This window comes from Mobula hypostoma, chromosome 3 (assembly GCF_963921235.1).
Source record: "Mobula hypostoma chromosome 3, sMobHyp1.1, whole genome shotgun sequence".
Lineage (NCBI taxonomy): Eukaryota > Metazoa > Chordata > Chondrichthyes > Myliobatiformes > Myliobatidae > Mobula > Mobula hypostoma.
The window spans coordinates 219,262,903-219,277,125 of NC_086099.1; the positions used below are offsets into that span (position 1 = coordinate 219,262,903).

Consider the following 14,223-nt stretch of genomic DNA (forward strand, 5'->3'; position numbering starts at 1 on the left):
AAGTCTAGAGTTAATGTGTGCCATGACCAGACTCGTAGCACTTCACAATGGTGGATATTACAGACAAGGGGCAGTATGTTACCTTGATTCTTATAGGTACTGAGATAAGAGTGTTCTTCTTAAAGTGAGGACTTCAGATTGATGCAGGGAGAGGTTAACAACATCTGCGAATACCCCCACTAGATGATCTGTGCCCAGAGACACCACCTGGGCCAGGTGCTTTGCATGATTCATTCTCAAGACGACTGATCTTACACCTGTAGTGGTGACTGTGGGTTCGGGTGCACTAGAGATGGTCAGGACGTGGTTTACATTCTGTTCAAAATTCCCTTCTATGCAAAATGCACAGAACGCATTCAGCTCAGCAGGAAGGGATGTTCTATTGTGGTCAATGCTGCCTGAAGTCTGTTATAGCACAACTGGCTGCTGGCCTGAGTCTCTATTTTGGACTGGTATTATCTTTTGGCATCCTTGATAGCTTTACTTAGGTCATGTCTCGATTAGGTTTAAGTCAGAAAGGAGAAAAGCTTAAAGGAGATGTGTGAGGGAAGTTTTACACACAGGAGTGTGTAACACACAACCAGGGAAGTGTTGGTATTAGATACAATAGTAAAGTTTAAAAAGGCATTTAGACAAACAAATAAGCAGGCAGGGAGTAGAGGGCTACGGATTGTGTGCTGGCAGATGAAATTTAGACTGGTGCAGACAAGGTTGGCGGCGTGGTAGCATAGCACAATCACCTTACGGCACCAGCAATCACTGTTCGGGGTTCAATTCCCTCTGATGTCTGTAAGGGGATTGCACGTTCTCTCTGTGACCATCTGGGTTTCCTCCTGGTGCTCTGGTTTCCTCCCACGTTCCAAAGATGTACGGGTTAGTGCTAGTATGTTGTAGGGATACTAATATTGGTGCTGCAAGCAATCCTCAGACTGTGTTGGTTGTTGACGCAAAATGACATTTCACTGTATGTTTTGATGTATGTGTGACAAATGAAGCTATTCTAATCAAAGGGCCTCTTCCTGTGCTATATTGTTCTGTGTTTAATGGGTGATGGGGTGGGTGACAATGGTGGCATTTAAACAGGGCTGCTTCTTTTTAAGCGCAAACACGAGGAAATCTGCAGATGCTGGAATTTCAAGCAACACACATCAAAGTTGCTGGTGAACGCAGCAGGCCAGGCAGCATCTCTAGGAAGAGGTACAGTCGAGGTTTCAGGCCAAGACCCTTCGTCAGGACTAACTGAAGGAAGAGCTAGTAAGAGATTTGAAAGTGGGAGGGGGAGGGGGAGATCCAAAATGATCGGAGAAGACAGAGGGGGGAGGGATGGAGCCAAGAGCTGGACAGGTGATTGGCAAAAGGGATATGAGAGGATCATGGGACAGGAGGCCCAGGGAGAAGGAGAAGGAGGAGGGGGGAAAACCCAGAGGATGGGCAAGGGGTATAGTCAGAGGGACAGAGGAAGAAAAAGGAGAGAGAGAGAAAGAATGTGTGTATATAAATAAATAACGGATAGGGTACGAGGGGGAGGTGGGGCATTAGCGGAAGTTAGAGAAGTCAATGTTCATGCCATCAGGTTGGAGGCTACCCAGACGGAATACAAGGTGTTGTTCCTTCAACCCGCTCAGGGGATCTCCCATCCACTGCTACCAACCTTATAGTTCCCACACCTCGCACTTCCCGTTTCTACCTCCTACCCAAGATCCACAAACCTGCCTGTCCTGGCAGATGTATTGTCTCAGTTTGCTCCTGCCCCACCGAACTCGTTTCTGCATACCTCGACACAGTTTTAATCCCCCCTTGTTCAATCCCTTCCTACCTATGTTTGTGACACTTCTCACACTGTTAAACTTTTCGATTTTAAGTTCCCTGGTCCCCACCGCTTTATTTTCACCACAGATGTCCAGTCCCTGTATTCTTCCATCCCCTATCAGGAAGGTCTCAAAGCTCTCCGCTTCTTTCTGGATTCCAGACCTAATCAGTTCCCCTCTACCACCACTCTGCTCCATCTAGCAGAATTAGTCCTTACTCTTAATAATTTCTCCTTTGGCTCCTCCCACTTCCTCCAAACTAAAGGTGTAGCTATGGGCACCCGTATGGGTCCTAGCTATGCCTGCCTTTTTGTTGGCTTTGTGGAACAATCTATGTTCCAAACCTATTCTGGTATCCGCCCCCACTTTTACTTCGCTACATCAACGACTGCATTGGTGCTGCTTCCTGCACGCATGCTGAGCTCGTTGACTTTATTAACTTTGCCTCCAACTTTCACCATGCCCTCAAGTTTACCTGGTCCATTTCTGACACCTCCCTCCCCTTTCTAGATCTTTCTGTCTCTATCTCTGGAAACAGCTTATCTACTAATGTCTACTATAAGCCTACTGACTCTCACAGCTATCTGGACTATTCTTCTTCTCACCCTGTCTCTTGCAAAAATGCCATCCCCTTCTCGCAATTCCTCCGTCTCCGCCGCATCTGCTCTCAGGATGAGGCTTTTCATTCCAGGACGAGGGAGATGTCCTCCTTTTTTTTTATTAAAAGAAAGGGGCTTCCCTTTCTCCACCATCAATCCTGCTCTCAAACGCATCTCCCCCATTTCACGCACATCTGCTCTCACTCCATCCTCCCGCCACCCCAGTAGGAATAGGGTTCCCCTGGTCCTCACCTACCACCCCACCAGCCTCCGGGTCCAACATATTATTCTCCGTAACTTCCGCCACCTCCAACGGGATCCCACCACTAAGCACGTCTTTCCGTCCCGCCCCCCCCGCCGCTTTCCGCAGGGATCGCTCCCTACGCGACTCCCTTGTCCATTCGTCCCCACCATCCCTCCCCACTGATCTCCCTCCTGGCACTTAACCGTGTAAGCGGAACAAGTGCTACACATGCCCTTACACTTCCTCCCTTACCACCATTCAGGGCCCCAGACAGTCCTTCCAGGTGAGGTGACACTTCACCTGTGAGTTGGCTGGGGTGATATGCTGCGTCCAGTGCTCCCGGTGTGGCCTTCTATATATTGGTGAGACCCGACACAGATTGGGAGATTATTTTGCTGAACACCTACACTCTGTCCGCCAGAGAAAGCAGGATCTCCCAGTGGCCACATATTTTAATTCCACATTCCATTCCCATTCTGATATGTCTATCCATGGCCTCCTCTATTGTAAAGATGAAGCCACACTCAGGTTGGAGGAACAACACCTTACATTCCGTCTGGGTAGCCTCCAACCTGATGGCATGAACATTGACGTCTCAAACTTCCGCTAATGCCCCACCTCCCCCTTGTACCCCATCCGTTATTTATTTATATACACATTCTTTCTCTCTCTCTCCTTTTTCTCCCTCTGTCCCTCTGACTATACCCCTTGCCCATCCTCTGGGTTTCCCCCCCTCCCCCTTTTCCTTCTCCCTGGGCCTCCTGTCCCATGATCCTCTCATATCCCTTTTGCCAATCACCTGTCCAGCTCTTGGCTCCATCCCTCCCCCTCCTGTCTTCTCCTATCATTTTGGATCTCCCCCTCCCCCTCCCACTTTCAAATCTCTTACTAGCTCTTCTTTCAGTTGGTCCTGATGAATTGTCTCGGCCCGAAACATCCACTGTACCTCTTCCTAGAGATGCTGCCTGGCCTGCTGTGTTCACCAGCAACTTTGATGTATGTTGCTTCTTTTTAAGATTTGGGTACCCTTACATTAGTTAGCATACAGTCAGCTTCTCATGGGAAAAATATTCATCAGATAACAAACACTTAACAGTATTAGAGATAAAGGTAGCTCATGTTTTAAACATACATACTTACACAAGGACTGTGACTGAAAATAGAACCAGGATAAGAACAGACACCAGTGACACTTCAGTGCCTAGAAAAAGCAGTTTCCAACTCTGTTCTTAAAATAAAACAACTTATTGGAATTACTCTGTTTCAATTAAAGCGCAGCGTAAGAATGAGTAACATAATTTTGTTTCACATATATTCCTGTTAACATCCTCAGGACTTAACATCAAATTCAAAGTTTCCAAGTACCAGTCTTCCTAGTTCTGAAAATCAGAAAAATGGCAGATGCTGAAATAGAACACAAAGATGCTAGAATACTCAGAAACTCACCTAGAGGAATATATTTAATGTCATCTTCAAAAGGCAGATCCTCAAGATGATATCCACCATCCAGGACATGCCCTCATCTCATTACTATCATCAGGGAGGAGGTAGAGGAGCCTGAAGATGCAACATTTTTGGGAACAGTTTCTTCCCCTCTGCCATCAGAATTCTGAACCCATGAATGAACAATGAAACCATGAACACTGTCTCTTTACTTTGCTCTTTTGCACTATACATTTGTTTTTTATATATATTTATTTTTGTATTTTACATTTCTTATTGCCTTTTTATATTTTGTTATCTTACATGTTTCTTATTGCAATTTATAGTAATTGCATTGTACTGCTGCCACAAAACAACAAATTTCATGACATGCCACTGGTAATAAACTTGATTCTAAATGTTTCAAGTCTGAGACCCTTCAGAACTGAGAAGGTTGATTTCAGTGGCAGAAAGGGGGTGGGTGGGTGTGTTGGGGGGGGGGTTGCAGTGAGCTGTTGGAGGTTGGAAAGAACATAGAGAACATCTCTGATAGAGAGAGAGACCAAAGGAGTTGGTGGGGCAAGTGAGGAAAGCAGTTACAAGCACATTATGTTTTCCTGTCTGGGTAATGTTGTTAGTGATAATGTGGTGGGACTTTCCCCACAGACCAGACTATACAAATAGAAACTAAATATTGAATCAGTATGATGATAGGTAGAGATAGCCAGGAAGATAAGACTATAAGATGTAGGAACAGAATTAGGTCATTTGACCCATTGAGTCTGCTCCGCCATTCCATCATGGCTGATTTATTATCCTCAACCCCATTCTCCTGCCTTCTCCCCATAACTTTGGATGCCCTTACTAATTAAGAACCCGTCAATGTCTGCTTTAAAAATACCCAAGAACTTGACCTCTACAGCTGCCTAGGGTAATAAATTCCATAGATTCTCCACCCTCTAGTTGATAACCAGTCCTGGAGGATACAATGTGCCCAGATGGAAGATGAGATGTTCCTTGAGCCTACATTTGGCCTCACTGCAACAGATGAAGAGTCACAGACAGAAAGGCCAGTGTAGGAGTGGAGAATTCACCCTCAATGTCAAATTTATTTCCATTTTTTAATTAATTTGCATTGGAATTACAGAATTCTCCAATTTTAACAACTTTATTCTTTTTATTGTTAAAACTGGCCATTGCTACCTTTTTATTCTGGATCAGTTTTGTATTTGTATGATTTGTATGGTCTAGTCTGCTGAACAGGTCCCACATTAACAACATATTACAAGAAAACAATGTGCTTGTAACTGTACCTGTTAACCTGCTTGTTCTCACCCTATCAGAGATATTCCCTCTGTTCTACCCATCTTCTCTCCTACTCAAATTTGCCTTGCTCGTCTCTTTTCCTAGTTTTCACAAAGGGTCTTACACATCAAACTTTAACTCTCTTTCTCTCCCCACGGGTGCTGCCTAACCTTCTGGGCACTTTAGCATTTTCTTATAGTTCAGATTTCCAGCATCTGCATTTCGTTTTCCATTTTCGACATTGTTTATTAAATATATTTTTCTCCTATTCTGTTTTAATCTCCTATAAACAGTTCACCCCAAGAACTGGACCTTCACTCTATGATGGGCCAAATTAATTAAACTAGATAAATGTTAAAATAATCCCTCCTGTCTACTCAATGTCCATACTCATACACATTCATGTGTCTATCTTTAAAGTTATATAGCATGTTCTCAGGCTCTTCAGCCCAATGGGTCCATACCAACCATGGTGCTTACTCCAGCTAGTCCCACTTCCTTTCCCTCAGCTCATACCCCTCTAAACTCTAAGCCAAGTACTTCTTAAATGACACCATTGTATCTACTTCCAACCACTTCCACTGGCAGCTTCTTCCAACTGCTTACCAGCCTCTGTGGAAAAAATTGCCCCTCAGGTCCCTGTAAAATCTTTCCCCCTCACTCTAAATCTATGCCCCCTAGTTTTTGACTCCCCTATCCTGAGGAAGAGACTGTTACCATTCATCTTATCTATGTTCCTCATCCATTCATCCCCCCCCCCCCACTGATCTCCCTCCTGCAAGCAGAACAGGTGTACACCTGCCCATTCACCAAATCCCTCATCATCATTTAGGGCCCCCAAATAGTCCTTCCAAGTGAAGTGATACTTCCCCAAATCTCTTGGGGTCATGTACTGTATCCCAGTGTGATCTCTTCCACCTTGGTGAGACCCTACATAAACTGGGGGACCTTCTCTCTACCACACAGATACTTTCCTGGTGACCAACCATTTTAATTCCAATCCCTATTCCCATTCCCATGGTCTCCTGTACCAGCATGATGAGGCCACTCTCAGGTTGGAGGACGTGACAGCATAAACATCAAATTTCTCCAACTTCTGGGATTTCCTCCCCCACTCCCCTTCCCTTCCTTTTCCACTCCCCATTCTGGCTCCATTTATCACTTCTCCACAGCTACCCATCATCTCCCTCTGGTTCCCTCCTCCTTCCCTTTCTCCCATGGTCCTCTCAGATTCCTTCTTCTCCAGCCCTTTATCTTTTTGACCCTTCACTTTGCAGCTTCTCATCTCATCCCCTTCCCCCACCTACCTTACCCCTCACCCGGCTTTATCTATCATTGTTCAGTTTGTAATCCTCCCGACCTTTTTATTCTGGCTTCTTCCCCCTTCCTTTCCAGTCCTGATGAAAGGTCTCGGCCCAGAATATTGACTGTTTATTCCTCTCCATAGATGCTGCCTGAGCTGCTGAGTTCCTTCAGCATCTTGTGTGTCACTCTGGACTTACAGCATCGCAGAATCTCCTGTGTTCATGATTTTATGAACCTCTATAAGGTCACCCCTCATTCTCCTACACTCCAAGGAATAAAGATCTAGCCTGGCCAACCTTCCCCTATAACTCGTGCCCTCTCTTAGATCCATGTAAATCTTTTCTACACTCTTCCCAATTTAGCATCTTTCCTATAACAGGGTGACCAAAGCAGTACACAGTAATGAGCCTTTTAAATGCATCCATCCTATTTGCCCCCATTACCACCCCTGGCATTCCAGGCATCCACCACTCTGTATAAAAAAAAACTTGCCTCTCACATCTCCTTTGAAATTAACCTATTTCACCTTAAATGCATGCCCAAATATTGCTCTCCAGACCAGTAATCCAACATGCAGCACCACAACTGGTGTCAGGTTATAAAAATAAAGATTAATTTTATTTGTCACATGTGCATCGAAACATGCAGTGAAATGCATCATTTACATGGAGGATGTGCTGGGTAGCCCCCAAGTGTCACCACACAACTCACTAACAATAATCTGTGCATCTTTGGAACGTGGGAGGAAATTGTAACATTCGGAGAAAACCCACCTCACCACGGGAAGAATGTACAATCTCCTTACAGACAGCAGTGGGAATCAAACCCCAATCTTTCTTCATCTACACCCTATCATAGGCCTACTTCTCTGTAAATTAATACGTGTTTGAACTCTATCTTTTCCAACTTTGAAGAGTTGTTGACTTGGAATCTGAACTTTGTTTCTCTCTCTCTACAGATACTGCCTGACCTGCTGAGTATTTCCAGCACTTAAATGTAGATCATTACAGCACAGTACAGGCCCTTCAGCCCATGATGTTTACTAGCCTTTTAACCTACTCTAAAATGAATCTAACCCTTCACTTGGCCCTTCATTTTTCTACCATCCATGTACCTAAGAGTCTCTTAAATGTCCCTGTTGCAGCTGTCTCTACCACCACCCCTGGTAGTGTATCACACCTACTCACAACTCTGTCATAAGGTGGGTGTTGATGGCGGACCCAAATGCAAGACACAGATACTGAAGTACTGGGAACTGGACTGGACTAGAGTTAGGGACGGGACTGGACCCAGACCAGGAGCTGGGACAGGAACACAGACTTGGGCTAGGAAAGCGGGACCAAGACAAGGAACTGGGAACTTGGAGACTGGGTGTGGACTCCGAGCCAGAGACTGGACAAGGACCCAGAACCTGGGTCTTAGACCCCAGAACTAGGCGAGGACATGACGTGGCTACAGGACTGGACATGGCTTGGGTTCTTCGAGGCTTGGCGACGGGACTAAGCGGGGCTTGGGTACGGACTCCGAGCCAGACACTGGACAAGGACCCAGAACCTGGGTCTCGACTCGGGCTCGGACTCCGGAACTAGGCGAAGACATGACGTGGCTACAGGACTGGACGGGGTTAGAGTTCTTCGAGGCTAGGGTTCGGGACAGGGCCGGGTCCCTTCCTTGGACGCCGGGCTGGGATGACTGCCGAGGAAAGTGTCAGGCATTTAGATGGGAAGGGGCAGAGAACAGTCCTGCCTCAGGGTAACTGCAAAGACGGCCTGACTTACCCAATGAAGGCGAGGACGGGAAGGGATAGATCCAACCGCAGGGTAACGGCAAGGACTGCTTGACTTACCCCACGGAGGCAAGGACAGGACGGGAGCCCAATCCGGGGTGGCTTCCAGTCTCGGGGCGGCCAGCAACCTTGGCTGGCTACGGGAACAGCCGAATCCATATCTAGCTCGGAGCGACAGGCGGCCACTCACCTGGCCCCAGAAACGGCCGAATCCATACCACGATGACTACTCCGACTAGAGACAACAACGCTCCGTGAAGCGGTGGTCCTGCAACCAGGCCTAGAGATCACGAATGGCTGCTCTAGCCTTCCACTGGCGAGTTGCTCCAAGGGGATACTGACGAGACAAACCAGCACCCACACTCGGCCCCAGGGCCATTTATATTCCCAGCCTCAGGTGCCTATGATTAAGCCCAACTGAAACAAGGGACAGCCGGAAGACCCGGAGTCCACGGACCGGACCATGACAATGTAAAGAATTTACCTCTGACAACCTCCAATCACCTTAATATTATGCCCCCTGGTGTTAGCCAATCCAGCCCTGGGAAAAGTTTCTGACCATCCACTGGATCTACACCTCTATCAAGTCTCCTTTCACCCTCCTTTGCTCCAAAGAGAGAAGCTCTGGCTCGCTCGACCTATCCCCATACCACATGCTCTCTAATCCAGGCAGCATCCTCGTAAATCTCCTCCGCACCCTCTCTAAGGCTTCTAGGTTCTTCCTATAATGTGACTACCAGAAATGGACCCAATATTCCACGTGTGGTCTAACCAGGGTTTCACAGAACCGGGTGACGGGGTGGAGTTGGGTCTCTACGAAAGGAGGTGTGAGACGCTCCTTCCCTCCACTAGCCTGCAGGTCACCCTTGGGCGAGGTGTGGCACCCGCTTAGTCCTCCCTCCCCCACCCCCGATCAGAGTCACGTGAAGCCATGGGAGCAGGTGGTGGATGGTCGTATGGGGCAGTCCCGGTTATGTGAGCACTGACACCAGGCAGACAATCTGTGAAGAGTATTGATAATGGCTGGGGTCACCCCTTTTGTCAAGACACTGCCCAGAAGGCGGCGGCAATGACAAACCACTTCCGTAGAAAAATTTGCCAACAATCATGGTCATGGACGGCCATGATCGCTCACGTCACACCACACGGCACTTAACGAACGAACTCAAACCAGCACACCATACGCCTTCTTAACCACTTAGAATAAAATCTTCTGGTATTATTTCAGAATCCCAGTATCTGCACTCTTTATTGTTAGGGTTCGGGTTCTTTAGTCATCCGTCTGACAATCTGAAAGCTGCCCCGATTTACATCACTGCGTTCTGCATGTGCATTGCTAACAGCGAAGAATCTTCCCCTTTCGGAGGAAGGAATTCGAACAGCAGTTCAGTCTGAGGGGAAATTACTGTGCAATCGATAACACTGCACTGACAAGCTAAATAATATCTTCTCGAGGGGTAAGCGGCGCAGGAGCGACGGGTTGTTAATTTCACGCGTGCCGGGAGGGGAGGGTGGGCAAGCCGGCCAGCACCTCTGCGGGTAGTGGACTCCGCTGTTCTGGGACTCGTTCTCTCGACCCCAACCCCCCACCTCCCAAAATTGCTGAGCACGGACGGGTTTGATCGACAGCTGTACGGGGCCGAGCCAAATGCGTCGGGCTCGGCTGAATTTAAAAATACTCCTCTGAGCTATCCCTCTGCACAAGTCGAGGCTCATCCTATAAGCAAAAAATGTATTCACTGGGACTAAGTTAGAAAGGCGTTCTTTTTTTCCCCCCCTTCGGGCTCCTTACAATCAATAAGGCTGCAAGTCCTTCCTTCGAGGTGTGTTTTGCGCGCCTGTCAAAGTCAGCTGGATTCAAGGTAACCTGATGTGTGTTGAACTATTAATTGCAGACTGCTGCCTTGTACATTTAGTCGAGAGTGACGGGATAACCAACACAGGCTGCTTTTCGATCTATGCCTCCACAGAAGAGTCCGCGTAATTTGCGCAATCTCCGCCGCAATGTTGTACCTTTTTTTAAAGGAATGGTGCGTTAATAAAACCAAAACGAAAATCGCCCGCAGTTTCTGTGGTGAGTTTCGAACCGCCCATCCCCAGGGGTAATCGAATGTCACTGCGGTGGCTGGTAAGAGCCAAGGTTGCTTGGTTTAGCAATTACCCGGTTTGCTTTCGCCGGCTCTTCCTTTTCTATCACCTAATTATGTCTCCAGTCGCCGCGGCCGTGGGAGCAAACGATTTAAAACCAAATCCCTGAGCCCCAGGGTCGTTCTCTGTATTTACAATTCGAGGCTTCATTGAGTATTCAGTGAAACCAAACTCTCATTGGTTTTGAATTTAATTCTGTATCTGACAAGTAGGAGTCATAAATAAAATCAAATCGTGGGAGTTCAGCGTCAACTTGATCCCTTAAGAATGGAGGATGAGAACAAAAATCCCATGTAACTGTAGATGCCAAGCGGTATGGTAATTGGTTTGATTTATTATTGTTTTGTACCTCGATACAGTGTCTCCATACAGAGTAACTTGCGTTTGCATGCCATCCATTCCACACATTGAGATAATACCAAAAGAAAAAAAGCAGTTAACATTACCCTTTACCGGGCCAACTATGGGATCGGGGTTCAATTGCCGCCGCTGTCAGAACGTTCTCCCTGTGTTTTCTCCCATAGCCCCAAAACGTACGGGTTAGGATTAGTGAGTGGTGGGCATGCTGTTTTGGTAGCAGAAGCGTGGCGACTCTTGCGGTCTGCCCCCCGGCACAATCTTCAGACCGTGTTGGTTGTTGATGTCAGCGGCGCATTGCACTCTGTTTCGGTGTAGATGCGGCAAACAGAGCCGATCTTTAAGCTTTAAATATTTATCTGTAAAAACCGGGTTGGACTGATAAAAGGGGGCAGACCTAAAAATGAGAACTTTCAGGAGCACTTGAAAGTAGGAGGGTATCTAAAAAGGAAATTAGAAAGGAAAAGGGGGTTATGAGATGCGATTGTCGAAGAAGGTCAAGGAAAATCCTGAAGTATTTTAAATATATTAAGGGCAAGAACATTGGAAAGAGTAGGGTTCATTAGAGACCAAAGAAGCAGTCTGTGCATGGAGCCAGAAATTAGTGGGTGTTAAATAAATAATTCCCATCTCTAATCAAAGTCAAGGTAAATTTATTATCAAACTGCATAAATGTCACCATATACAACTCTGATTCATTTTATTGCAGGCACTCACAGGAAAATAAAGTGATACGATAGAATTCATGGAAAAAACTACACATAAGTATAGTGTAACTGTTCACCACTTGCACTGGCAGCTCCGTCCACGCTCTCACCAACCTCTGAGTGAAGATGATCCCCCTCAAGGCCCTCTTAAACATTTTACCTTTCACCCTTAACCCATGACTTCTAGTTGTAGTCTCACCCAACCTCAGTGAAAAAACTGCATCCAAGGGAATAACGTGTCAAGTCCTTGGGATTTATCCGTCCTAGTTTATCTCAAGACAGCAAACACCTCCTCCTCTGTAATCTGTATAGGGTTCACGACCTCACTGCCTGCATTGGCTCATATCTATAGACTCTACAAACACATTAAGAGCCTTCTACAGATCTCTGTATCCTGAGTAAATAAAGATGCAAAAAAAATTCATTTAAGATCTTCTCCAAGTCGTTTGGCCCTATGCATAGATTATCATTCTGATCTTCCGGATGACCAGATTTGTCCCTTGCTATCCTTTTGCTCTTAATATATCTGGAGAAGGCTTTAGGATTCTCTGCATTATCTTATGTCTTCTATTAGCTCTCCTGATTTCCTTAGACTCCTCAAATACTTCATTTGTTCCTACCTGCCTATACCTATAACCATATAACAATTACAGCATGGAAACAGGCTATCTCGGCCCTTCTAGTCCATGCTGAACTCTTACTCTCACCTAGTCCCACCTACCTGCACTCAGCCCATAACCCTCCATTCCTTTCCTGTCCATATAGCTGTCCAATTTAACCTTAAACGACAACATCGAACCTGCCTCAACCACTTCTGCTGGAAGCTCGTCCCACACAGCCACCACTCTCTGAGTAAAGATGTTCCCCCTCATGTTATCCCTAAACTTTTGCCCTTTAACTCTCAACTCATGTCTTCTTGTTTGAATCTCCCCCACTCTCAATGGAAAAAGCCTATCCATGTCAACTCTATCTATTCCCCCTCATAATTTTAAATACCTCTATCAAGTTCCCCCTCAACCTTCTACGTTCCAAAGAATAAAGACCCAACTTGTTCAACCTTTCTCTGTAACTTAGGTGATGAAACCCAGGTAACATTCCAGTAAATCTTCCTTGTACCCTCTCTATTTTGTTGACATCTTTCCTATAATTTGGTAACCAAAACTGTACACAATACTCCAAATTTGGCCTCACCAATGCCTTGTACAATTTCAACATTACATCCCAACTCCTATACTCAATGCTCTGATTTATAAAGGCCAGCATACCAAAAGCTTTCTTCACCACCCTATCCACATGAGATTCCACCTTCAGGGAACTATGCACCAGTATTCCTAGATCCCTCTGTTCTACTGCATTCTTCAATGCCCTACCATTTACCATGTATGTCCTATTTTGATTAGTCCTACCAAAATGTAGCACCTCACATTTATCAGCATTAAACTCTATCTGCCATCATTCAGCCCACTCTTCTAACTGGCCTAAATCTCTCTGCAAGCTTTGAAAACCTACTTCATTATCCACAACTCCACCTATCTTAGTATCATCTGCATACTTACTCATCCAATTTACCACCCCATCATCCAGATCATTAATATATATGACAAATAACACTGGACCCAGTACAGATCCCTGAGGCACACGACTAGTCACCAGCTTCCAATCTAACAAACAGTTTTCCACCACCACTCTCTGGCGTCTCCCATCCAGCCACTGCTGAATCCATTTTACTACTTCAATATTAATACCTAACGATTGAACCTTCCTAACTAACCTTCTGTGTGGAACCTTGTCAAAGGCATTACTGAAGTCCATATAGACAACATCCACCGCTTTACCCTCGTCAACTTCCCCGGTAACCTCTTCAAAAAATTCAATAAGATTTGTCAAACATGACCTTCCACGCACAAATCCATGTTGACTGTTCCTAATCAGACCCTGTCTATCCAGATAATTATATATACCATCTCTAAGAATACTTTCCATCAATTTACCTACCACTGACGTCAAACTCACAGGCCGATAATTGCTAGGTTTACTCTTAGAACAATGGAACAACATGAGCAATACGCCAATCCTCTGGCACCATCCCCGTTTCTAATGACATTTGAAATATTTCTGTCAGAGCCCTTGCTATTTCCACACTAACTTCCCTGAAGGTCCTAGGGAATATCCTGTCAGGACCCAGAGTCTTATCCACTTTTATATTCCTTAAAAGCTCCAGTACTTCCTCTTCTTTAATCATCATAGTTTTCATAACTTCCCTACCTGTTCCCCTTATCTTACACAATTTAATATCCTTCTTCTTCATGAATACCAAAGAAAAGAAATTGTTCAGAATCTCCCCCATCTCTTTTGGCTCCACACATAGCTGTCCACTCTGGTTCTCTAAGGGACCAATTTTATCCCTCACTATCCTTTTGCTATTTATATAACTGTAGAAACCCTTGGGATTTATATTCACCTTACTTGCCAAAGCAACCTCATAACTTCTTTTAGCTTTTCTAATTTCTTTCTTAAGATTCTTTTTACATTCTTTATATTC

General features: G+C 45.6%; 1 protein-coding gene and 1 long non-coding RNA gene across 5 annotated transcripts in view; one reads left to right on the top strand and one right to left on the bottom strand.

The window, feature by feature from the left end:
- Window positions 1–14,223, bottom strand: part of LOC134344548 (uncharacterized) — a 147,716-nt gene that overhangs the window by 73,915 nt on the left and 59,578 nt on the right. The window lies entirely within an intron of this gene.
- Window positions 9,797–14,223, top strand: part of hhatlb (hedgehog acyltransferase like, b) — a 59,404-nt gene continuing 54,977 nt past the window's right edge. For 2 of the 3 annotated variants that reach the window (XM_063044532.1, XM_063044533.1), the window contains exon 1: window positions 9,983–10,331. The gene's annotated coding sequence lies outside the window, so the exon portion shown is untranslated. Of the gene's footprint in view, window positions 9,927–9,982; window positions 10,332–14,223 lie in introns of those variants that run through there. The other variant, XM_063044534.1, reaches the window with a different exon arrangement.